This window comes from Papio anubis, chromosome 14, assembly GCF_008728515.1.
Source record: "Papio anubis isolate 15944 chromosome 14, Panubis1.0, whole genome shotgun sequence".
Lineage (NCBI taxonomy): Eukaryota > Metazoa > Chordata > Mammalia > Primates > Cercopithecidae > Papio > Papio anubis.
In genome coordinates, this window is record NC_044989.1 from 96,018,296 (window position 1) to 96,045,097 (window position 26,802).

Sequence of the window (26,802 nt, forward strand, 5' to 3'; positions counted from 1 at the left end):
TTAGAGGTATTTTCCTCCCAACAACATACATTTTAAGAAATAAAAAAGTGGGCAAAATGAATATTGACTCATATACCAACTGATGGCAATAAATATACTCTTCACAGTATACAGGTATTCAATCACATTCCAAGCATTCACATGACAATACATCAAGTCTAATCTCTTAATAACTCAGATCTTAGTTGAGTTTTCATTGTTAAAGGAGAAAAGAAAACGCTGCTTTGGACTCAGGATTTGACGTTTGGTTGTGGCTTACACATCTTTTGACAAAGTTTTTCAGGTTGAAGTAAAATTGTTTAGAGAATAAATCATAGATCATTTTTACCAGGCTCATCACCTAAGAAATTCTTCAATATTACTCCCCCATTCTCCATTCACGAAATCTTCTCCAAGATTCCTTTTTACCTGTCGAATTCTTACTGTGATGATACAAATACTGGCAATTTTGCCCTGGAAAAGTCGAGTTGTCTTTCAGGAAGGCCATAAATTCAACTGCCTCCAGGAAGCCATCCACAAATGTGCAATCCATACACCACTCTCTCTTTAAAATTCCTATAGCACCTAAAGTTCACAACACTCCTTTAAATACTTAATTGTATAAAACTTGGTTTCAAGTATGGGTAACGTCAGCGCCATCCATTTATGTACTTCCCGAAGGCTGAACTCCTGGCTGTGGAATGTCCAAATGTGTGACCCTGAGCAAGTCCCATCAACTCGGAACTTGTCTCTTCCCTGTGGAAGTCCCATTTCAGGGATATTTTAATGATTGAAAAAATGTCTCGCCATTGAGAAATTTGTCAGGAATGGACAGTAAAATCCACAATGCTATCAATTTATTTCATGAACAATAATTGTGAAATTCTTATCTGGAAGAGAATGCTTCAGTACTTACCAAGGTTGAATCAGTCATCTTAACTAAAACTAATGTTGTAGTGTGTAGTAACTGTCCTGGTAAGCACAGGCTAGAGATATCAGACATTCTGGAAAGCTTCTACTCCAAATTCGAAAGATATTGAAACAAACCACTTATGGCTGGGTGCGGTGGCTCTTGCCTGTAATCCCAGCAATTTGGGAGGCTGAGGTGGGTGGATCACTTGAGGCCAGGAGTTTGAGACCAGCCTGGTTAACATGGTGAAACCCCATTTCTACTAAAAATACGAAAATTAGCTAGGCATGGTGGTGCACACCTGTAGTCCCAGCTACTTGGGAGGCTGAGGCATGGGAATCGTTTGAACCAGGGAGGCAGAGGTTGCAGTGAGCTGAGATCATGCCACTGCACTCCAGGCTGGGCAACAGAGTGAGACTCTGTCTGAAAACAAAAACAACAAAATAAATCAAAAACAACAACAAAAATAAAAACACTGCTTATAAGACAGTTTATGAAAAAATAAAATAATTTTTGTCTTAAAATGTGGTCTCCGATATAAAGAGATGAGCCCAAATATTTCTGTATACTGATATCTGTCAGATTACATATAAGATTAAATACTAGAAAACATCACACATTTCTAAGAAATAGGGTCTATACAATGTAATATTATTCACCCATTAGAAGAACATCTTAGAAAAACATTTAACAACATGGTAAATATTAAAAATATATAACATGTACAGTAGAATTTTGTGTTTATTTTGATGTATTAAAATCTGAAGAAAAAAGTAGGTAATTTTTTAAAAATACAGTGATTAGCACCTGGTAATGGAAACTTATTCCTCATTTGCATCTTTTTGTATTTTACAAATTTCCACAATATACATATATCACTTTTATAATCAGAAAGGAAGTAGTAAAGATGTTCTCAAAAAAATGTGATACTCTCTGTTGAAAATATAGTTTTTAAATAAAACCTCCAGTTCTAAAGCGTAATTTTTGTTAATGGCAAGAAAAATGGTGAGAACATAGGGCTTTCTCTGATAGATTTAAAAAAAAACAGAATGTAATTCCCCTAATAGTCAGATTTTGTTTTAGAAATATGTTCTCCAACAACAGAAACCAGGGATCTTCAGGGTAATTACTGAATTCCAGGTCTAAGGCAGGGAAAGTACAGAATGAGCCTGGAGCATCTTAAGATGCCAGAGACTAAGGACATGCACAAACAATGACGCAGATGTAGCAAAAGACACAGGCGGCAGCTCAAAGGGCTCCCAACGTCCAAATTTGGGGAAATTTGAGCATGAAAGTAATTACAGAAATGAATTATAATCCATAGAACGAAACAGATGTCCATGAGTCTATACTGATATGAAGAAAGATGGTAGTAGATAGATAGATAGATAGATAGATAGATAGATAGATAGATAATAGATAGATACATACATACATACAGATACTTACGTGGATACAAAGATATACAGGTAGATAGACAAATATAAATAGATGGACAGATAGAGATAAATTGATTGATTGATTGGTTGGGTAAATAGAGATGGATGGATGAGAGGAGGGAAAAGCTCCTGCTTACTGTACAATTCCAGTTAATAAAGGTAGTTTTAATTATTGTACTGTGGGTACATAAAATGTTACTATGTGATGAGGTTTGTTCTAGTTTGGCAACTTCTTTTGTAAATTTAAAATTATTTCAAGATCAAAAGTTTAAAGTTAAGATAATCTAAAGAAAACGATATAATTAGTGTATATTATGAAATTGGCATGTTTATAGAAAATTAAAAAGGAGAAAAAATAATCACAACGCATAGATCTATGATACAGAGATTCATTTCCACTGTCAGCGCTTTCTCCTGGCTACTTTTTAACTAATACTTAACAGGCAAGAATCTATAAAGCTCTAAAGAGAAACTTGTGATGCGTCCTGGGTTTATTCAGGTCTATGACCCTGAGCTCTTAAATAGGATGCTAGACAGCCATACTTCTAGTGCTCTGAGTCACAGAATTAAAGCCACATGTGAAAACATGGGAGGAATCAGGCCAGAATCAGGAATGCCAAAGAGGGCCTCTTCCGAACCACTCAGAGGAGGTTTCCTGCCTGGAAACCACCATCAGCCCATCCCATCTGGAGAGCATTAGCGGGAATTTCCACTGGTAGCATCAAAACCCCCTACAGGCATAAAGGAGTCTTCTGACAGCCTGGAGATGGTCATAAGATTTCCAGTGGCAGAGAAAGAGTGAAAATTATGTTTAAATTATCTCAAATTGCTTCTCTTAATATGGAAACTTGATCAAACACCACCACATCAAAAATAATTACCAGGCGTCTACCCGGTCAGTATCATTACATAACTCATAGGCAAACAAACAAGAGGCATTGAAATAGACTTTGCCTCCATTCACATCCACTAGAACCGTATTTGCTGATAGGATATTGTGTGCCCCCATCCCATGTTGCCGAAATGGCAGCTTACAGCTGGACAATGGGGAAAAGCAAGCTTATAGTTCTGTGGGAGCCAGTGCAGTGATCCTGTTCTCTCCAGCAGGAACTAGGTTGTTGCTATAGCAACAACCAAATGATAGACAGATTTTTGAATGTGCTGTGGTCTACTGTGATAAGAGCTCCCAGGATATCCAGTCAGTATTTTCAAAGTGTGCTAAAACATGCACACTGTGTAATTATACTAAATGCTATGTTTCAAGATCAATTTTCAATGCCTTTCTTTTAAAAATTGAAATGATAGAGAATCTGAACTATTTTTAGCTCTAAATAACCATTTGTGCTAATATCAGTTTTATTCACTACCATGTCAAGTCAAAACTTCCATTCTTTGTGCAGCCCTTATATGCTTTAAGGAAGCTTGAGTCGAATTAATGAAAAAATATAATGTCTCCAAGATAATAGTAACTTCTTGCTAAGGTGAATTTCATGGCAAGTGTTGTATAGGTTCTAAGAAATCAACATAGTGAAAACACAGTAAAATGCTTTCGCCCTTCTCTTGTTCTATATATTTGGCTTGTTGCCTTAAGAAAATAGTGCAACTACAAAGCAATTTCATTTTGGTTGAACTAGAAATGAATAATGCCCATAGTACAGTAGCATTTCTACGCAATCAAGATTCAGTTCTCCAAGTTTTATGCAAAATGTCCCTGACTTCAATACATCTAAAATGCTTTTAACACCCTACATTAGAAAAGAATGCAGTGAGATTCTTAGAACTGCTAAAATTTGGAGCAAGTAACTCCCTCAGATCACTGCGTAGCAAAGACCCTCATCGTTATTTATGCCATAGCTAATGTCTAAAGGAACAATCTTAAAATCCAGGCAAACCTTTTCGTGCATTTTTAGTCATAATTTAAGTTTCTTGGATGGAATGCAGATTGACTTTACTGAGAACCACAGGTTAAAAATCATCTATCTTGAGGTGAAGATTTTCAGACCGATGACTGATTTCTTTTTTCTTTCTTTTTATAGAGCTGGGGACTCACTCTGTTGTCCTGGCTGGAGTGCAGTGGCACACAATCATAGCTCAAGCAACCTTGAACTTCTGGGCTCAAGTGATCCTCCTGCCTCAGCCTCCTGAGTTGCTGGATTCAGACTGATTTTCTTAAATAAACGTTTTATTGCAGTATGTTATACTCAAATAGAAAGAAGTATCCATGTCATAAGTATAATCAGCTTAACTAATTTTTGCCAGAATAACACACTGTGTAACCAGCACCTAGCTTAAGAAACAGAACACTACAAGATCCAAAGGAGGCCCTCGCTTTGGATATGCGGGGTGAGTAATGATCCCCCAATGATGACTATATCCTGATTCCATGAGTTAGTTCTACCTATGTATAAACCTTATATAAATGGAATCATACAGTATGTGCTGTGTTTGGCTCATTTAACTCAACATGATGTTTGTGAGATTCACCCGACCTGTCACTTACAGCAATTATTTGTTCATTCTCATTGCTGTATAGTATTTGATCCATGGATTCACTGGAAGAATGATCTGGGTCAACTCTAGGAAATGGTTACAATTTTCAGAATAACTTTTTCTTGATGCTAGATAGCAAAAGAAGTAACAGAAAGTTGGGAGGTGCAAATGTGCTTTTCTTTGAAATTTGAGTGATCATTATTCCATTCCACTGTTTGGTGGGAGTTAGAGTAAACTTCAGACATTATAGACTTTTGGAACTGAAAAGTGAAGAGAAATATCAGTGTTTTTTATAGTCATCCTAATTTTTTGTGTGTGATATGTTCAAATCCCACATATGTTTCCACTTCTTAAATGCATCCTGGTATTTAGTAGAAATGTTTCAGCAAGATACGAATTTATTTCTTCTTTTTTCAGTCTAAAAGGCCTAAAATGATTATTGGCAAGGAAAAAATAACACACTGTCAGCATGGATATTTTTATATGACCAGTCAGAAGAGGCAAAATTTCCATACCTCTGGACCTGTTCTCTATCTTCAGAGACGTCCCCGTTTTTATTATGATTGTTGGAATTGTCAAGGGACAATTTGCAACAGCTCCAAAATAAATATATTATTTTCAGAACCTGCAACATCTTACCCAAAGCACAACTCTAAATTTAGATTGCTTTCTTAGAGATTGCTTCTACAAATTTCTACCATATCATCTAAAAGGAGACAACACGGTCAATGATTCATTCAAATGCCTAATATTCTGAAGCTCATTTCCATAAAGAAAAATGTGGCCTCTGTGTCTAAAGGTAAATATAGACCAAGGCTTAAAAGTCAAAATTAATTCTATTTTTTACACTCTGCTGCATTAACTAATGAATCAAATACAGACTCACTTTTCTTCTGAATATAGGAGCTTTAGAAACCAAAAGAAAAGAAACTAGGTAAATATTTTATCTTACATATACTCCAAAAGATTTAAAAATAAAATTCGATTTGCCTCTGGTGTCAAGACTAGCTATGAGACTTTTGGATCTTGGTTTTCTTATAAAGTGAAAGGACTTAACTATACAGTCTAAGTTTCCCTCCAAAACTAACATGCTTTCTTTCTATTTCAGGAGTAATAAATCAGGTTGTGAGAGCCAGGAAGGAGGTCAAAGCAGAGGCCAGGAACTTGAGTGATTACGGTTAGAGGGAGCTGAAGGCCTGGCAAGGCGGCAAAAGGTTAAGAATAAATAATTAGACCTCTAAGGATTTGGGAGAGGATTTGGGATCTAGGAGCATCAACAGATATACAGAAATGAGCCTAATCCTAGTGTCCTTTGAATTTCCTGCTGAGTAATGGTGTGTGCAGGACACAACAGCAACAAAAAACTGAGTCTGTCCCATAAGGTGGCAGAGTTCAGGGAACAGACATGACAGGAAGGTGTGGCTCCTCCGCCCTGTTGGAGAGGGGAGCAACCAAGGCGGGATATGGGATTTGAGGTTTTTTTAATAAAATTTGTAAATAATAGGAAAGTTGCAGAAAATTACAAAGATAGTACAGAGATTTCCTACCGAGTGTCGCCATTACTAAAATTATTAGTTATTATGGAACATTTGTCACAATTAATGACCCAATATTGGTACATTATTATTAACTGAAGTGTATGCTTCATTCAGATTTCCTTAGTTTTTCCGCATGTCCTTTTTTCCGTTCCAGGATCCTACCTAGGATACCGCATTGCAGTTAATCATCACATCTCCCCAGGTTCCTTTTGGCTATGACAGTTTCTCAGACTTTTCTCATTTTTGATGACCTTGACAGCTTTGATAGGTATTTATAGAATGTCAGTGGGGGATGGGCTAATGTTTTCTTAATGAATCAGAGTTGCATTTTGGGATCTGGGGAGTAGGACTATAGAGATAAAGTGTCATTCTCACCACATCATATCAAGGATGCATACGGTGAGCATGGTTTACTGCTGCTGAAGTTAGCCTTGCTCTTAACCAAAGTCGTGTTTGTCAGGTTTCTCCACTACCAACTTACACTTTTTCCCCCTTTTCTTGCAGTGATATTGAGAAGGAAGCCACCATGTGCAGCCCACAGGAAAGGGTGAGGAGTTACCCTCCACCTCTTTGAGAACAAAATATCTGCATACATTATTAGGACTAGTTAAATCATCAGGGACTCATGGGTACTTATTTGACACTTTGAATTAAAATCCAATAGTACTTTATTTTCTTGTTGGAATTGTTCCAGCTTTGACCCTTGGCAGTTTTTTCAGTTAACACCCTCCCGTGTCCCTGTGACATACCACTATCATTGTGGAGTTGTTTCATCTGACAACTTTGGAAATTTCTGGGACCTGGAATTTGGATTTTGATAAGAGTGGCTGACCTAGGATAGCTTGGTCTTATGCATACTGTTTTGTTCCTGAGCTTGTTGTCCTGTTTACCTTTGAAATGATCCAGATCATCTTTACACTTAGACATTTTCAGATTTTACTGAAATATCAGGGAACAAAATATAGGATTTCTCTCTAATTGCCTTAGCCCTAGGGATCTGTTTTCACTACCTGGTATGTGTCACTATTGTCTTAAAGAGATATCACTTTTTGTCTTTGAGAAAGATTCTTCTTAGCATTTTTGATAAACATTGCCCCTACATTTTCTTTGTTTTCTCTTTCTAGAACTCTTGCTAGTAGGATAACCTTCTGGACTGATGCTCCTGAATTTCAAATATTTTCTCTTGTTATCTCCTTATCTTTTTGTTCTACAGTTAAAAAGACATCTATATCCTTATCTTCCTCCCTTTCTAATATGTCATGCACCACTTAATGACTGGGATAACTTCTGAAAAATAAATCCTTCGGTGATTTCATCATGTGAACATTACAGAGTGCACTCACACAGACCTAGATGGTACAGCCTACTACACACCTGGGCTATATCATGTGGCCTATTGCTCCCAGGCTACAAACCTGTATGGCATGTTACTGCACTGAATATTGTAGGCAATTATAACACAATGCTAAGTGTTTGTGTATCTAAACACAGAAAAGATTTGGTAAAAATACAGTATACAAGATTAAAAATGGCATATCCATATAGAGATCTTACTATGAATGGAGCTTGCAGGACTGGAAGTTGTTCTGGGTAAGTCAACAAGTTAGTGGTGAGTGAATGTGAAAGTCTAATACATTGCTGTGCACTGCTGTAGACTTTATACATAGACTATACTAAATTTATAAAAATAGTTTTCTTCAACAATAAACTCTAACTTTTTACTTTATACACTTTAACTTTTTGATTCTTTTGTAATAATGCTTAGCTTAAAACACAAACACATTGATTGTCCAGTTTCACAAAAATGTTTTCTTTCTTTATCTTTATTCTATAAGCTTTCTTCTATTTTTAAATTTTCTTACTTTATTTTCTACTTTATAAACATTTTTGTAAAAAAACTAAGACACCAACACATATTAGCCTAGGCCTATATAATATCAGGATCGTCCACATGACTGTCTTCCACCTCCACATCTTGCCCCATGAGAAGGTCTTCAGGGACCATAATGCACATGGAACTGTCATCTACTTTGATAACAATACCTTCTTCTAGAATCCTCCTAAAGGACCTGTCTGTTCTACAGGTAACTTTTCCTTTGTAAGTAGAAGGACTATACTCTAAAATAATCATAAAAAGGATAGTGCAGTACCTCAGAAGTGATGCTGTGATCTTTTCAGGGCATCATAGCAAGAGATACTAGATCTTTATTTCTCCAAAAGGTAATTTTAATCCTGTTGGGAATATGATGCCTAAAAGTTTTCTCTGCCATAAAGTGATTATTTTTTCCTTTTTTAATTAGTTAGTATCTTGAGGGGAGAAATTTTGATGAAAACAAGTTACTTACATAGACTCACATTTTACTCACTGATTTTGACCTGAATCAATTATTTCTATAATGGCTGCCTTGTGATGATTTCCTAATTCTATCATTCCTTCTACATTTCTTTATTTCCTTCTTTTATTCTACAGTAAGGAGGGCATCTTATTAATTAATTATTTATCTATATCAGTGATTGATTGATTCTCATTTTATTTCATGGATAATAATTCTTCTCTATAATTACTTATTTTGATGCTTAAATTGTTCTAGAATTGATCAGTAATGACTTCAAACTATGCTACAAGGCTACAGTAACCAAAACAGCCTGGTACTAGTACCAAAACAGACATATAGATTAATAGAACAGAACAGATACCTCAGAAATAACACCACACATCTACAACCATCTGATGTTCAGCAAACCTGACAAAAACAAGCAATGGGTAAAGGATGTCCTATTCAGTAAATGGTTTTGGGAAAACTGGCTAGTCACATGCAAAGAATTGAAACTGCATCCCTTCCTTATACCTTACACAAAAGTTAACTCAAGATGGATTACAGACTTAAATGTAAAACCCAAAACCATAAAAACCCTAGAAGAAAGCCTAGGCGATACTATTCAAGACATAGGCATGGGAAAAGACTTCATGACAAAAACACCAAAAGCATTTGTATCAAAAGCCAAAATGTGACAGATAGTATCTAATTAAACTAAAGAGCTTCTGCATAGCAAAAGAAACTATCATCAGAGTAAACAGAAAACCTACAGAATGAGAGACAATTTTTGAAATCTACCCATCTGACAAAGGCCTAATATCCAGAATTGACAAGGAATTTAAACATATTTACATAAAAAAAACACATCAAAAAGTAGGCAAAGGATATGAACAGACACTTCTCTAAGGAAGACATTTATGCAGCCAGCAAACATATGGAAAAAAGCTCAACATCACTGATCATCAGAGAAAGGCAAATAAAAACCACAATGAGATACCATCTCACGCCAGTCAGACTGGCGATTATTAAAAAGTAAAGAAACAACAGATGCTTGCAAGGTTTCAGAGAAAAAGGAACACTTTTACACTGTTGGTGGGAATGTAAATTAGTTCAACCATTGTGAAAAACAGTATGGCAATTTCTCAAGGATCTAGAACTAGAAATTCCATTAGACCCAGCAATCCCATTACTGGGTATATACCCAAGGGAATATAAATCATTCTACTATAAAGACACATGCACATCTGTGTTTATTGCAGCACTATTTACAATAGCAGAGACGTGGAACCAACCCAAATGCCTATGACTGATAGACTGGATAAAGAAAATGTGGTACATATACACCATGGAATACTATGCAGCCACAAACAGGAATGAGATCATGTCCTTTGCAGGGACATAGATGGAGTTGGGAGCCACCATCCTCAGCAAACTAACACAGGAACAGAAAACCAAACACTGCATTTCCTCCCTCATAAATGAGAGTTGAACATTAAGAACACATGGACCCAGGGGAAAAACACACACCAGTGCCTGTTCGGGGCTAGGGGCTGAGGGGAGGGAACTTAAAGGATGAGTCAACAGGTGCAGCAAACCACCAAGGCACACATATACCTATGTAACAAACCTGCACATTCTGCACATTGACCAGTGGTAATGTCTTTGCAGTTTGGTTCCTGGGGCCTTGTGGCACGTCTCAACATTCTTTGATCACTTTTTTACTTACTGGTACAAAAGGATATTCTATTACTCACCTTGTATTTTACTTGCCACAACCATTGGATCTGCCTTTTCTCTAAAGGAGCCATTTCTCCAAGACATTTTATTAGAGGGTGGGATTTAGAACCCAAGATCTGGGTGCTCATTGGTACCAAGGCATATTCCCAGGCCCCTTCAGGAGGGAAAGCTAGGAAATATATGAATGACATATGCATGTGTGTAATTATGAATTTATACAGAAACCTCCAATTCCACTTCATACCACAGTGTTCATCTTAATGTCTGCTCTCTACATACTTGTTAACTCAGTTCTCCAACAGGGAGAAACCTGAGACCTATTAGTCTCAATATATTTATTTATTTGCTTAATCCTGAAATGCCCAGAAGTTGTTTCAGAACTACTAACCCATATGACTGTGAAAAACAAAGTGACTAAAATTCAGTATGCATATCTATTTTTATCTTCAATCTGAAGTATATCGTCAAAATACTATGTTCAAATATTTGGGAAAAAGAAGAACCAAATATTGAGTTGGATAATCACACTTTGAGCAGATAAGCTAAAAGAGACTGCTGGAATTCAACAGAGAAATGATAGGAAATACTTAAGGCAAAGGAGAGGGAAGTGAGGCAGCCTGCTTGGCTGGGGCTGACTGAGAGCCTGGAAAGGATTCCCAACACGAGAAAGGCTAAATGAGTAACTATCAGTGATCCACATTCTCACCATGGACTCCAATGATTTCAGCCGTAAGAGTCCCAGGTGAGACCCGAGATTTACACACGGGACTGCCTGGAGACTGCACAATGGCATTGCTCCTGAGACAGAGCTCACTCTGGATCCTACACACCCTGAGGCCTGGGCAGCTACAGCAAGGCGCCATTTTGAAAGCCCAGCCCCCGCCAGACTACATCCTGCTCTAGGGCCTATAAGCCCCTGCATCTCCACATCCCTGGTGCTCCAGTGACAGCTCCCAAGTGCAGCTGGGTGTTGCTGCTGGTTGCGGCCACAAGGTCTAAAGCAAAAGTCACTGACAATGACCCCAGAGCCCTCTTTGGCAGGGCCACATCACATTTATAAGTGCCCCGAAGAAAGGCTACTATGCTTGTAGCCACTAACTGGGGTCAAAGTATGTGTCCTGCTAGCTGCCTGTTTACAGCTGCTGCCACTGAAAGCAGCCCCACTCTTCTCTCCAGCAAGGCCACAGTGCAGATGCTGTTGCTCTCATTTAAGCGTTTGACAGGGACCTGGGGATCACCCTGCCTCTGCCTACCACAGCCAGTCCCACATGAATCAATGAGGGTTCTTCAGGACAGGCCTGACCAGACCAGCTCTACTCACCCTTGCTCCACAGCACCCAAGCATATCATCTGAGATCCTGGATATCACCCCGTACTATCCACCACCACTGGTGCTAAACACTCTTCCCAGGGTCATGAGGATGGGCCCACCCAACCTGCCACTAACACACCAGCTGGCATTAACCCACACATGCCACTTGTGGGCCTTCATACTGGCCAGCACAGCCCATCATAACCAATGCCAAAACCAGAACAAACCACTTTGGAGCTATGGGATTGTTCCCTGCCCCACCCCACCTCCAGCCTTGGCCATATCATGTTCACTGCCTAGGGGCTTGAGGACCTGCCCACCTGCCCAGCCTAGCACTACAACTTCTGGAACCTGAGAAAGCCCAATAATTGGCCCACTTGAACCTGCTAACACCAATTCCAGTATACACTACCCTTGGGCCAAAAGACAGGCAGGCTTGGGCTACGACTGGGGCCTGAGGTCTAGACCACCTTGATGTTCCAGTACCCAGCAAAACTTCACCACAGCCTCTACCAAGAATTTCCTCAGTACCAACAAGACATCAAGGAAATCACAGACATCATGGATGCTGTTTACAGCCAAAAAAAACATATGTAGATGACACTACTGCACATATCTGGAATCAAGTCAAAGTGCCCTACCCTATCAACACCATAGATACATATTCAGGAAAAAGTCCTCCCCTACAAAAGCAAATTCAAAAAACTGGAAGAAGAGATTGTTATACCAGATGTGCAGATATCAACATAAGGACACAAGAAACATGAAAAAGCAAGGAAATGGGACACCTCCAAAGGAATACAATAATTATCCAGCAATAGGTTTCAATGAGAAATAGATTTATTAAATCTTGGAAAAAGAATTCAAAGTCATGATATTATATAAGCTCAGTGAGATACAAGACAATTCAGAAAAGCAATACAAAGAAATCAGAAAAACAATTTACTATATAAATGAAAAATTTACCAAAGAAATAGATAATGTAAAAAAAGAACCAAACAGAAATTTGGGAACTACAGAACTAACTGAATGAAACATGAAATACATTCAAAAGCATCAACAATAGACTATATTAAACAGAATAAATAATTTCAGAACCTAAATACAGGTCTTTTAAAATAACCCAGTCAGAAAAAAAAATCAAGCCTACATGAAATATGGGACACAGTAAAGCAACTCAATATTCAAATTTTGGGTGTCTCAAAAGGCAAAAAGAAAACAAAATAAATAGAAAACCTGTTTCACAAAATAATAGCTGAAAACTTCACAAATCTGACAAGATATGCAAACAGATATAGGCAGCTAAGAGATCCCAAAATAGATAAAAAAGATATTCTCCATGGCACATTATTGTCAAATTCTCAAAAGTGAATGACAAAAAGAGAACTTTAAAAACAGCAAAAGAAAAATGTCTGGTCACTTATCAGGGAAACTCTATCAGAATAACAGAATATTTCTCAGCACAAACCAGGCCAGGAGAGAATGAGATGGGATATTCTAAGTGCTGAAAGTAAAAGAAAACTATTAGCCAAAGATACTATACTCAGTAAAGTTGTCTTTTATAAATGTATTTCCTAGACAAAAAAAAGCTAAGGAAATTCATTGCTACTAGATGAGACCTACAGTACATGGTTAAGGGAGTCCTACATCTGGAAATGTATGGACTCTATCATCACGAAAACACACAAAAGTAAAAAAAACAAAATGAACAAAATAAAACAAAAACCTGATAGAGCAAATGCACAAATGAGGAAAAGAAAGAACTCAAATGTTGCCACCATAGAAAACTGCCAAACTGCAGTGATAAACAATAAGAAAGAAACAAACGATACATAAAACAACAAGAAACCAATTAATAAAATGACAGAAATAAGTCCTCATATGTCAACGATAACCTTGAATATAAATAAATTAAACTTTTCACCTAAAACATATAGATTGGCTGGTGGATAAAAAAGACATGACTCAACTATATGCTGTCTGCAAGAAACTCATCTCACATGTAGAGACACATATAGACTGAAAGCAAAAAGAAGGAAAAAGGTATTCTACAACAATGGAAACCAAAAACAAGCAGAAGTAGCTATGGTTACATTGGATCAAACAGACTTAAATTGAAAACAATAAAAAGAAACAAAGAAAGCTATTATATAAAGATAAAGGGATAACTTTGGCAAGAGGATATGACAATTGTAAACATACATGTACTCAACACCAGAGCACCACATACACAAAGCAAATGTTATATCTAAAGGGGGAGATACAGTCTAATACAATAATAGTTAAGGATTTTAACACCCCATTCTCAGTTTTAGAGAGATCATCTAGACATAAAATTAACAAAAAACAATTGCATTAAAATTTCACTTTAAATCTAGTAGACCTAACAGACATTTGTAGAACATTTCATCCAACAGCTACAGAATACACATTCTTCTCATCAGCACATGGAACATTCTCCAGGACAGACTATATATTATGTCACAAAATTAATCTCAACAAATTTTTTTAAAATCTAAAATATATTAAGTATTTTCTTACATCACAATGGAATAAGCCTAAAAATCAATACAAGAAGAACTTTTTAAACTGTACAAATACATGAAAATTAACATTATGCTCCTGAATGACTGCTGAGTCAAGATAAAAATTAAGGAGGAAATCCAAAAATTTCTTCAAACAAATGAAAATTAAACGACACCATATAAAAACCTGTGAGATAAATAGCAAGAGTAGTTCTAAGAGGATAGTTTCACATACAATAAAAAGCAGAAAGATCTAATAAATAACCTAAGAGTGCACCTAAAGGAGCTAGAAAAGCAAGAAGAAATCAAACTTACAATTTGTAGAAGGAAATAAATAATAAAGATGAAAGGAGAACCAAACAAAATAAAGATTTAAAAACCACAAAGCATCAACAAAACAAAAAGTTGGTTTTCCGAAAAGTAACCAAAATCAACAAACTGAAAGCCACACTAACCAAGAAAAAGAGAGAAAACTCAAATAAATAAAATCAGAAACAAAAAAGTGACAGTAGAATTGATATCACAGAAATACAAGAGCTATACACTAACAAACTGGGAAGCCTAGAGGAAATAGATAAATTCCTGGACACACACAACCTACCCATTGAATCAGGAAGAAATAGAAAACCTAAACAGACCAACAATGAGTAACAAAATTAAGTCAGTAATTTAAAAAAAAAGTCTCCCCAAAAAGAAAAGTCCAGGACTGTATAGCATTAATGCCAAATTCTACCAAACATGAACAGAAGAACTAAAACCAATTTTCTTTAAACTATTCCAAAAAACTGATGGAACTCTGAGAACTGCTTTTGCTGTATCTCATTGATTTTAGTGTGTTTTGATTTTTATTTGTTTGAAGAATTTTTTGGTTTTCCTCCTTAATTTATGCCTTGATTTCTCAATGTGAGAATTCATTGAATTCTCCCTTACTCATTCTGTGATGATCAATTACCCTGATACTAAAACCAAAGATTTTATATATATATATAATCTTTTATATATATAATAAATATTTTATATATATAATATATGCACATATATACAACTAAAATATCGTGCTATTGGTATAAAAACAGACACTTAGACCAATGGAACCAAATAGAGAACCCAGAAATAAATCTACATATTTATAGCCCACTGAGTTTGGACAAAGGTGTCAAGAACATATGTTGGGGAAAGGACACCCTCTTCCATAAATGTTTCTGGGAAAACTGGATAGCCATATGCAGAAGAGTGAAATTGGACTGCTATTTCTCACATTGTACACAAATCAACTTATAATGGATTAAAGACTTTAAATGCAAGACCTGAAACTTTAAAATCACTAGAAGAAAACTTAGGGGGAATACTTCAGGGCATTGGTCTAGGCAAATATTTTAGCTCTATAACCTTAAAAGTACAGTCAATAAAAGCGAAAATAGATAAATGAGACTATAGTAAACTAAAAAGCTTCTTCATAGCAAAGGAAAAAATCAACAGAGTGAAGAAATGACCTGCCAAATGGGAGAAAATTCACAAACTATTAATCCAACAAGGAACCAATATCGAGAATATACAAGGAACTTGATGTGGTTGGGCTGTGTCCCCACCCAAATCTCATCTTGAATTGTAGCTCTCATAATTCCCACATGTCATGGGAGGGACCTGGTGAGATGTAACTGAATCATGGGGGCAGGTTTTTCTCATGCTGTTCTCATGATAGTGAATAAGTCTCAGGAGTCATATGGTTTTATAAAGAGCACTTTCCCTGCACAAGCTCTCTTGCTTGCTGCCATATAAGACATGCTTTTGCTCCTCCTTCACCTACCACCACTAATGTGAGGCCTCCCCAGCCATGTGAAACTGTGAGTCCATTAAATCTCTTTTGTTTTATAAATTACCCAGTCATGGGTATTTCTTCATAGCAGTAAGAAAACGGACTAATAAAGACCTCAAAAAGCTCAGCAGGAAAAATAATAATAATCTGATTACGTGCAACTGGTTACAGAGTGGGTAAAGGACGTGAACAGACATTTCTCAAAAGACATACAAATTGCCAATAGGTATCTAAAAAATGCTCAACATTACTAATCATCAGGGAAATGCAAATCAAAACCACAAGATGTCCTCTTACCCCAGTTAGAATGGCTATTACTAAAATGACAAGAAATAACAAATGCTGGTGATGTAAAGAGAATTCTTATTGGTGGAAATGTAAATTAGTACAACCACTATGGAAAACATTATGGAGGTTTTTCAAAAAAACTAAAAATAGAATTACCGTATGATTCAGTAATCTTGCTACTGGGTATTTATCCAAAGGAAAGGAGATCAGTGTATAAAAGAGATACCTGTACTCACATATTTATTGAAGCACTATTACAACAGCAAAGATATGGAATTAACCTAACTGTCCATCAACAGATGAATGGATAGTAAAAAGTAGTATATATACACAATGGAATACTATTCAGTCATTAAAAAGAATGAAATCATGTCATTTGCAGCAACACGGATGGAACTGGAGGTCATTATGTTAAATGAAATAAGCCAGCCACAAAAAGACAAGTATCTCATGTTCTCACTCACATGTGGCAGCTAAAAATGTTGATCCCATGAAAGTAGAAAGTAGAATAACACTTACCAGAGGCTGGGAAGGATGTGTGGGTGGCAGGGGGAGGGATAGAGAGAGGCTGGTAGAAACATACAATTAGATGGAAGGAAGAAGCTTTAGTGTTCAAGAGCAGAGTAGATTGACTATAGTTAACAAAAACATGTTGTTCAAAATAGCTAAAAGAGAGGGCTTGAAGTGTTCCCAACACATAGAAATAACAAGTACTGGAGGTGACGGAAATCTTAAATACCCTGACATGATCATGACATAGTCTATGCAGGTAACAAAGTATCACATGTACTCTATAAACATGTACAAATATTATGCGTCATTTAAAAAAATAAAGTATGAAAAGTTATTTGGGCTAGTTTTTTCTCCCTCTTTGTTGCTGTAATATTTTTTAACACTTTCTTTTTCTTTTTTTTTTTTTTTTTTTTTGGTGGGGGTGTTTCTAATTCCTGTTACTTAATTTATTTTCTTTAGTAGGGATTTGGTGATGGTTTGCTGTTTTTATTTCTATTCTGAGTTGTTAGGCTGTGTTTAATATTGTGTTGCTTTCTTACATCTCTTCCCCAAGTTCCACTTCCTCATTGTATACTTTTTAAATGGCATTTCTTTAAAATTAATGAAAATTGTATTTTTTGTAATTTTGGTCTCCCGCATATAAATAATTTTCTGGGGAATTCTCTTCTTCTTCGGGTGTTCTTTCCTGCTCTTTTCTTCCCCTTCCGGTAGCATCTTTGTATAGATGTTGTATATAAAAGGTTCTAGTCCCTTTTCTAAAATATCATTCATATGACTGGGTGTTTTGGAGCCAGCTATCTGCAAGAGATTTTTGTAGGAGGAGTGAAGCCAGTGTAAGATTCCAAATGTGTTGCTTTCCACAAAGCACACATTCATTCTCTGCTCCTCAGCCTCCTCATGCAACTGCTTCCTGCAAAATTTTATTTCTATGCAGTTCTACATTTGGGCCACCTCTTTTGATTTGCTTTACTGTGTTACATCATTTTCATATGTCTCTTTTTTTCCCAATTTTTCCCTCAAGGTGAGCAAACACTTTCTCAGATTTTACTTTTGTTAGAACTTTTCCAAGTCTGCTGCCACTGAGTTCTGTTGTTGAGAGCCTTAGTTGTTATATCTATATTATATTTTCTTATGCCCTTGACCTCTGAATTTTACAGCTGCCTATTGCCAAGAGCTAGTAGCTATTTTCCTAAGGCACCAACTGAAATGGATTCAACGTATTTATCTAAAACAGTGCTGAATTTGTTTTATAGATGTAACTGTTTTCAATATTCTTAGGCTGGTTATTCAAAGAGCAGAGCCTGAGGCATAAGCCTATGTGGTTTTGCTTTATTAAGCAGTGTGATCTCATGCACCATGAGTTTGAGAAAGAAAAGGAATGGGAAGAGACAATGCAAGAGTACTTTCCTGGCTGGCTACCACTTCCACAGCAAGCAAGCCTGACTGTTCATATTTTGTTACTGTCTTTTGAGAGGCCCTTTCTGAAGCTTTTATTATAGTCGGTTCATAGAAGAAACAAAAATATCCACTGACTCCCATTGCTAAAAGGCTTGCTCCAAAAAGGGGTTAATTTTCTCACCTTCCAAGTTGCACGTGCATGGGCACTGCTATGGAATGTTTGTGTTCCGTCCAAAATTCATGTTGACACTTAACCCCCAATGAAACAATATTAAAAGGTGTGGCCTCTGGGAAGTAATTAAACCATAAGGGCCCCACCCACAATAATGGACTTCTGCTTTTATTAAGAAGCTGGAGGGAACTATTTAGGCCCTTTTGCCCTTTCGCCTTTCACCGTGTGAGGATTCAGTATTCAAGGCACCATCTTGGAAGCAGAGACCAGACCCTTAGCGGACACGAAACCTGCCATCATCTTGATTTTGGACTTCCAGCCTCTAGACCTATAAGAAATAAATTTCTGTTCTTTATAGATTACCCAGTCTCAGGTATTTTGTGATAGCAGCACTGACGGACCAAGACAGCACCAAGCTGAGACTGCTATTCTTACTAAACTTCAGAGTCAACAGAGAAGCACCAATAACAGTTACATGTGGGCAAACGGAAGTCTCTATTATATGGTGGCTGCAGGATGTTAGTTGCTCAGATTTGGATGGCCACAGGTTTTGCTTTACAGACAGAGTCCCAGTTTAGGTCTGTGGTTGCACTGTAGTTATTAAAAGCATCTACGTTTTCTCTAAAACCTCTTTTGAATTATATGGCAAATTATATGGCTCCCTAGGAACAATTAGTAGTGAATGAGCCAGGAACAAGTGTCCAAACACCTGAGTCTGAGAAGAGCAGAAGTGGCATCAAAGAGGTGCCTAAGGCCCAGTCTGCAACACTTTTCTGGTTATCGTCTATCTTCAAGTACACTCTCTAGTCAGTCACACACTCTGAGAGGATGAGAATGACTTTTCCTTTGTTGGAAATGTTAATATTGATGTTCTAGAGATCTCACTTTCTTGGCCATTTGCCTGTGAATATTTCTAGATATTCATATAAGTAAAATGATAAAATGCATGAGGGAGGGATAGGGTGATGACCTGCTCTCCCAAAGGAGGTGATGAAGTGTTTATGTAGATGAGTATTCAGTGTGACCTTAGACTATAGTCTCAACCTATAACTTCAGTCAAAAATGGCTACAATTTCAACCTAAAAATGATCAACTTTTAATATGATTTCAAGGCTGACATTCATTGATGGAGCTTAATTAATGACCCATAATATACTCTTGAAAAGTATCTTCACTCAAAACGACTTCAAGAGAACGTATGTAATCTGAAAATTGTTGCAAAGTTCTAAATTCTGCCAAATCTAGAAAGATCATGGCCAAGCAAATTATCTCTTCCTAAATAATCTCTAAATATTTTCAAACAGCCCAGACATAGTATCCGGAGTACTGTTCTGCTTATTGTAATTTTGGCTTCAAAGATAAAAGTTAATTGGATATATTGAAAACCCCAGCAAAACTCCAGAAGTAAAAGTCATCCATTTTAATTAGGAACGGTTCAGAGCATATCATGGTCGGCAATCATCCGAAATGCAGACCATGAGTCATTCTAATATGCAAATCACAAAGCAAGGGGCAAAATTTTTCAAAATGTGTTCTCTCCCACAGACTGGAATTTGCATTTAAAAGCACAAAAACAAATGTCTGAAAGATTTGGTCACAACATCAGCAAAAAGAAGCAAATCAAGAGAAGCGTCAGCTATTAACTCCCAAGAAGCCCTTTTGATATATCACTTGCTAAGGCACACAGAAGGGAGTTGGGATGGGGGCCACAGAGCCCCTCCAATCAACCAACTGACAGACCAAACAATTGTGTGTGAGTTAAGAATAAAATGATTGCAGATAAAATGCTGGAAAATCAATGCTATGAGAAAAACCTGTACTTCCTTACTCTAGTACTGAAACATATTGTTTCCTCGATTTGATGACACCATCAAATAGAAGCTGCATTTTCAATTTAACAGCAGGCTTTTGAAGAAAAAAAATGTGCATTTTTTTGTTTCTTGTAGTCTGCTTTTTTTTCATTAACTAACCAACAACAGCATACAATTCACATAGTAATTTATCATTCTTTCCTTTTGCTAAAATTTTTTTACTTACAGAGACAAGCAATTATTCTAAAAGACTTTTAACATTGTGGTGACACACTGCCTTTCAAAATTCATGCTTGTTTGGTTTTTGATATATTTAGCAGCTTTAGGATTACGAGCATAACTTTGAAACATTTCAAAAATATTAAGTTTCCTGTGATTAAATGTATAGCTTATTTTTTTTTCTCATTTGAATCATATTTTGCTGATAGTCATCCAGTTCTTCTTGAAAGTCAGACAGACATTTTAATAGGTAGGTAGTCACTGTCTGAGATATAGAAATATGAATTAATTATAGCAACTATTTCAAGCTTTCACTATGAGAGTTTTGGCAATTTCTACTTCCTTTGACTATATTGCCTGGATGTGAAAGGCATTTTTTGGTATACAAAATGACTGTATTTTTAAAGCTATAGTTGTAAAACTAAATTTCTTAAATATTTTAAGCAATGAATTACAGATCCAAAATTAAGTTACATTGCAAATGCTACTGCTACTATTACTACTACTACCACCACCACTACCACTACTAATACTAATACTATTATAAATAACTCAATAGACATACCTGTATTTAGAGGATGCAAAATACTTTCACAACAAGGCCAAATCCATGGTCATTAATCAGTGCTAGTCAATAATCATTTACAGATAATTTTCTCTTCTGGCTGTAATGGAGTAGATTGCAGCAGAATCACATTATTCCCACTGTGAATACTTCCAAATTTATTTTAAATCCTTTTAAAGAAATTGGAGAGCGTCTGAGGTATTTCAAAGATTTGAGTGTCCACATTTTGAAGGAGAAAGGAAGTACTTAAGGTGCATCTATTTATCTACATATTGCTTTTCTTCTCAAAATATTTTTTGATTCATGGCCCATAGGAAGAGTCTGAGAAGCTGGTCAGTGAGTGACCATTAAGTGGCAGAGAAGCCAGTAATAGCTGTAGGCAACAGCATAAGCCTGAAAAGACAAAAACCAGAATTTAGGCCCACCAAGGTAGCCAAGGTAGGTTTTCATTGAATCAACATTAACTTGGTTAATTTTCTTCATCATTCGTTTGTTTCCTTTTGCACCGATCTCTGCTCTTCTCAGCTTTCTCTTATAGACAGCAAAGATTTGGCTCTGCCTGTTAATTGCAGTGTTGCATAAAAAATAATGATTGAGAAGGTTGAGTCTAAATTAGCCATTTTGTTATTTCTTTTCTATTATTTCCATCTGTTTCGTGTTACTCCTGGCCTCTTTTTCCTGCCTTCTTCCAACACTCTTTCTTTCTCATTCAAAGAAAAAGAATTTTACTCAATATGTAATCAAGGAGCCATTTTAAAAAATTAATGCTCGATGGGCATAAGTAGAACAACCTTAGATGTCATCATGCATCATGCATGTCAAAATGCAAACAGGGTCATTTTTTTTTCCTGAAGAATGGAAGTATGTCAACAGAAAGGGAACACCAAGTTGCCAGGGATTTCCATGCTTAGGCATTCTGCCCTGTTTGTGGATCTTCATTCATAGCCAAAGTAAAAACTACCCTTTGTGGTAGTCATCAGTGATGTTTAGAAAAATTCAGAGGTCAGGTGTGGAAGCTCACACCTGTAATACCAGCACTTTCAGAGACCGAAGCCGGCAGATCACTTGTGCTCTGGAGGTCAAGACCATCCTAGGTAACATGGCAAAACCCCATCTCTACAAAATACAAAATTTAAAAATTTAAAATTAAATTAAGCTGAATTTAAATTAAGCTGAAGAAAAATTCAGCTGCTGCTTCTTCTCTTTCTAAGCATATGGTAGGATCTACTTTCCCTGCCCTTTGAAATTAGGCATGGACATGTAACTTGCTTTCATGGTAAAACATGAGTTGAAATAGTAAGTATCACTTTTGGGCAGAAATTCTAAGAGCAAACAAACTGCAACATTTTTTTGCAGCACCTAGATCATAAAAGCCATATAAAGTCAGAGTCTCTGCAGCCTGAATACCTAAGTAACTGCAACAAACCTCCTGCTGGCCATGAGAGAAATAGAGTGTAATTTAAAAAACAAACAAAAGAAACTCTGTGGCAAATTGCTGATTTGGGGCTACTGCAGCACAACTTAACTCATCCTTTCTGAGGATGATACCCTTTGAAATCTGTGGCCAGTGTCTCCCTGTGAGCTGCAGGTCAAGTGCAGGTGGCTAAGGGTCAAATGCCAGCAGCTAAGGGCATGCAAGGAGCCACCAACAGTTCAGCATTGGCTCTGGCATCAGGGTCATTGTGTCCTGACAACCTCTCTGGTAGCCGTTTCTGAGACAGCAGGTGCAGGTGTGGCCACTTTAGCCCTGAGCAGGCTCCACAGCTGCTTGCAGGTCTCTGCTAGTGCCCAATCCTTCTCTTCGCAGACCCTAAGCCCACAGCCCATGTGCCTGGCAATGGCAGCCTTGCACCAGCCCATCAAGGGGATCCTGAAGAGCAAGACATCCAGGACTTCCTCTATGGTGGCCTTGTCAGAACAGCCCCGTGGAAGTGTCGACGAAGAGCTGAGTAAAAAAAGCCAGAAGTCGGATAAAATGAACATCCTGGCGACATATCATCCAGCAGACAAAGACTATTGTTTAATGAAAATAGATGAACCAAGCACTCCTTACCATGGTATAATAGGTGATGATGAAGATGCATGTAATGATACAGAAACCACTGAAACCGTGGTACCAGATATCTTAGCTAAGAAATTAGCTGCTGCTGAAGGCTTGGAACCAAAGTATTGGGTTCAGGGAACTAGCAAGCAGTAGAGAGGAGGACCTCTCAGCCGAAGAATGAGAAAAAAAGACAATTTGAAATGAAAAGGAAGCTTCACTACAATGAAGGACTCAATATCAAACTAGCTAGACAATTAGTTTCAAAAGACCTACATGATGATGACAAAGGTGAAGAAATGTTGTAGACTGCAGATGGAGAAAGCATGAATACGAAAGAATCAAATTAAGGATCTGCTGCAAGTGACCAACAACAAAACAAATCGCGAAGTTCATAGATTTGTTCAACACTGCAGTTGTTGGATATAAACCCTGTTACTATAAACCCTGTTACTATAATGCATTGCTTCTTGTTCTCCACAATTCGTGACTTAGGTACCAAAATGCATACCAGTTATTATATATTGCCAAGAATTAAATGATAACCTTAGAGACTGATTAGACTGAAAATGCCTAAATGACATATATTCTTGTGCCTAGTACTTTACCACAAATACAGTGTAATATCAAAGTTCCTGCTTTAAGGGAATGCAATAATGTATACTGGGACAAATGTACTTTATTCTTCTAACACAGTAAGAATTACTTGGAATTTTCTTTCCTGAAATGAAGTGCAGGAAAGCCCTGTGTGTCTTGGTTTTGGTTTAGTGATGGTTTCATTTCTAGCCAATTCTTTGTATCTTAATTTTTTGTTAGTACCAAAATAATCTGTTATACAAACAGACTTTTAAAATATTTTCTGTATACTACATATATGTAAGTCCAAAACGCCATTACTTATGTAAAAACACTTGTTAATATGTATAAGATAGTATATAGCTTTTCATGCATTAGAGGTTAAACAGCATCTTTAAGGGGGAGAGGAACTAATTTATTTTCATCACTCTAAATGTGGTGGTAGCTCTTATAAAGCGTGTTGAGTTTTTTTAATCAAAAACCAACTGAACCACAGGATATATAGACTGATAAATATTCAGGCTGAATAGTATTTTGACACTTGTCTACAACTTCATTTGTCTATTTAATTGAAAAGGATTATAAGAGTTACTGTCACATTTTCTGGCCTACTACCTTTAAAATTCCTGTTGAGTTTCTTTGTGTTTGCAAGGAAAGGACTGAACTTTTTCTCATCAAACTAGCTTTATTCCCCACAAATAAATTGTCAGATTAAACTTGCACTAATGTCGGCTCTGTTTTTTGTTTTTGTTTTGTTTTTTATGTTTTTGGTACACTGGGCAGACTTCAGAGCAGTTTTTTTTTGAAATAAATATTCTAATGTAGCTATCCCAGCATTCCCTTTAAATACCTGTCTTAACCTCCTGCTTTTATTTCCTACTCCTTTCCACACATATGCACACAATCTTTTACCTTTTAAAGGATCATTAACGTTGTAACAACATTAGGAACTCTTTCACTCCTCTGTCATTTGCTGCAATATTGAAATTCTTATTTTGACCATCAATGCCTAGTAATTCTTCTAATAAATTGAGTAACGGCAGTACTGTAGGCAGGAAATAGTTTAACTGCTGAATTTCTATACCTCCCTGATTTACAGCTTGCTAATTAAATTGCTATTATTAGTTTGTTTGACTTACTTCGACTTAAGAAAACAACTAACTGAGGTTTTTGTTGTTGTTGTTTTGGAGGGGGGTTTTTTGCATGAGGAGAGAATTGTGTGTAACCAGTGATACGATTATTCCAGAATGTACAGACAGAAGTAAGCCTGAACATTGTTTAATTTAAAAACTTTTAATAGTCCCTGCTTTAAGGGAATGCAATAATATATACTGTGACAAATGTACTTTATTGTTCTAACACAGTAAGAATTACTTGGAATTCTTTTTCCTGAAATGAAGTGCAGGAAAGCCCTGTGTATCTTGATTTAGTGATGGCTTCATTCTAGCCAATTCTTTGTATCTTAATTTTTTGTTAGTACCAAAATAATCTGTTATACAAACAGACTTTTAAAATATTTTCTGTATACTATATATATATATAAAAGACGGCTTTTATTGAACAGCTTATCTTCCACTTGCAAGTTTATGGGAATATCAGTATGTCAAAATCAATAAATGGGAGAATTCATTGCTGTTAGAAGAATGTGCTTATTATTTTGATTTTTTCAATGGGATATAATCAAAGTACTGCTGAATTATAGGTGCAGTATTCTACTAAACATTTCATCTAGTAATACCACTGATTTAGAAACAAGACTGTGTATCTCTCCTTTCTGAATTAGAACATTGGGATTACCCGTTAAAATCTGTTTTGGGGGCTATGGAGATTAAGTCTGTACATATGTATGCACATATATTCATGCACCCAGACTTCTGATATTGGTTTTCTCATTTTTGATTTCTTAGAAAGTATCCACATACTCCTTGTTTTTGGTAGAAGTAGCTGTTGTACAATGAAGAAAGGACAAGACTTTAAATAGTTGATTCTTTTTGTGTTTTCCTCAAACTATTTTTTGAAATTTAGATCACAAGCAAACTGATTTTCTGGTGTTTAGAAAGCAGATGATGATTTCAGAGGAGTGAGACATGCCAAACAGCATGCTCAGCAGGATTTTAGATACTGAAATGCAGCTGAGAAAAGGTATTTTCAAGTCATAAGTGGCTAATTGACATGGTATGAACTAGTCAAAATAGGAACCATTATGATTCGAATTAAATTTTCCTCTGGAGAGAGGGATCCGAATGTTCGGTTCTAGTCAAGGTAGGTTTTACTTTCAACTTTTTAATCAATATCACTCTCTGTGCTTAACTCTTTGGTCTTACCTTGTCCCTTTTCATTTGTCTAAAATTCTGAAAGGACGACCAAAATTTGACATAATGGTATTAATCAATTAACAGTAACTTTAAGTTGAAGATTGAAGCAAGATGCCATTTTCCCCATGACTTTCATTTTGTTTACATTTTTTCTTCTTAACGTAGTATACACTACACATATTGTAATAAAATACAATAATATGAAAATAGATAAATTTAAAAAATATTTTAGGTGAGATAATGCAGATTTTACAGCTTTGTGTGCAGACACACACACAAAGACACATACAATTTGAGTTTCTTCTTAAACAAGGTTGTGTTATATTTTGACAATATTCATGGTCTGATTTGTACTTTTGTATTCAACTTTACTCAACATAGAATTTAATTTTTTAGCTTCTGAAATTATTATATTAATATGTAGAATCACATGCTTTGGGTTATCATTAGTGCTTTCTGTCTAGTCCTCTTATAATTACACCTTTCATTCTCAATATTCAATCTAAAAAATCTATTCTTAGAAAAACTTAAACTAATTTATCAAAAGGAAAGTTTTGGGAAAGGCTACTTAATATGTATATCCCCTAGGTAGTCCATATATTGCCTTATTACTCAAAGACAAGAAAGTTAATAAAATCACATTTTGTCAATGAAAAAGGTTAAATATTGGGCTCAGTAAGGCATGTAATTGGATTCCAACTTATCTATATTTTTAACAATGATCTGTAAATTACAGAATAAAAACTTTTAGCCTGTACCAGCCACTGAGATCTGCTAATAGTAAAGTTCCAAATCAATGCAAATAACTTGTATAGAATCATAAAATTATAAAGCTTATTT

At 36.3% G+C, this 26,802-nt stretch overlaps 1 pseudogene; it reads left to right on the top strand.

Annotated features, from left to right (window-relative positions):
- Positions 1–22,579: 22,579 nt before the first annotated feature.
- LOC116270323 lies at positions 22,580–23,469 on the top strand (annotated as a pseudogene).
- Positions 23,470–26,802: the final 3,333 nt, after the last annotated feature.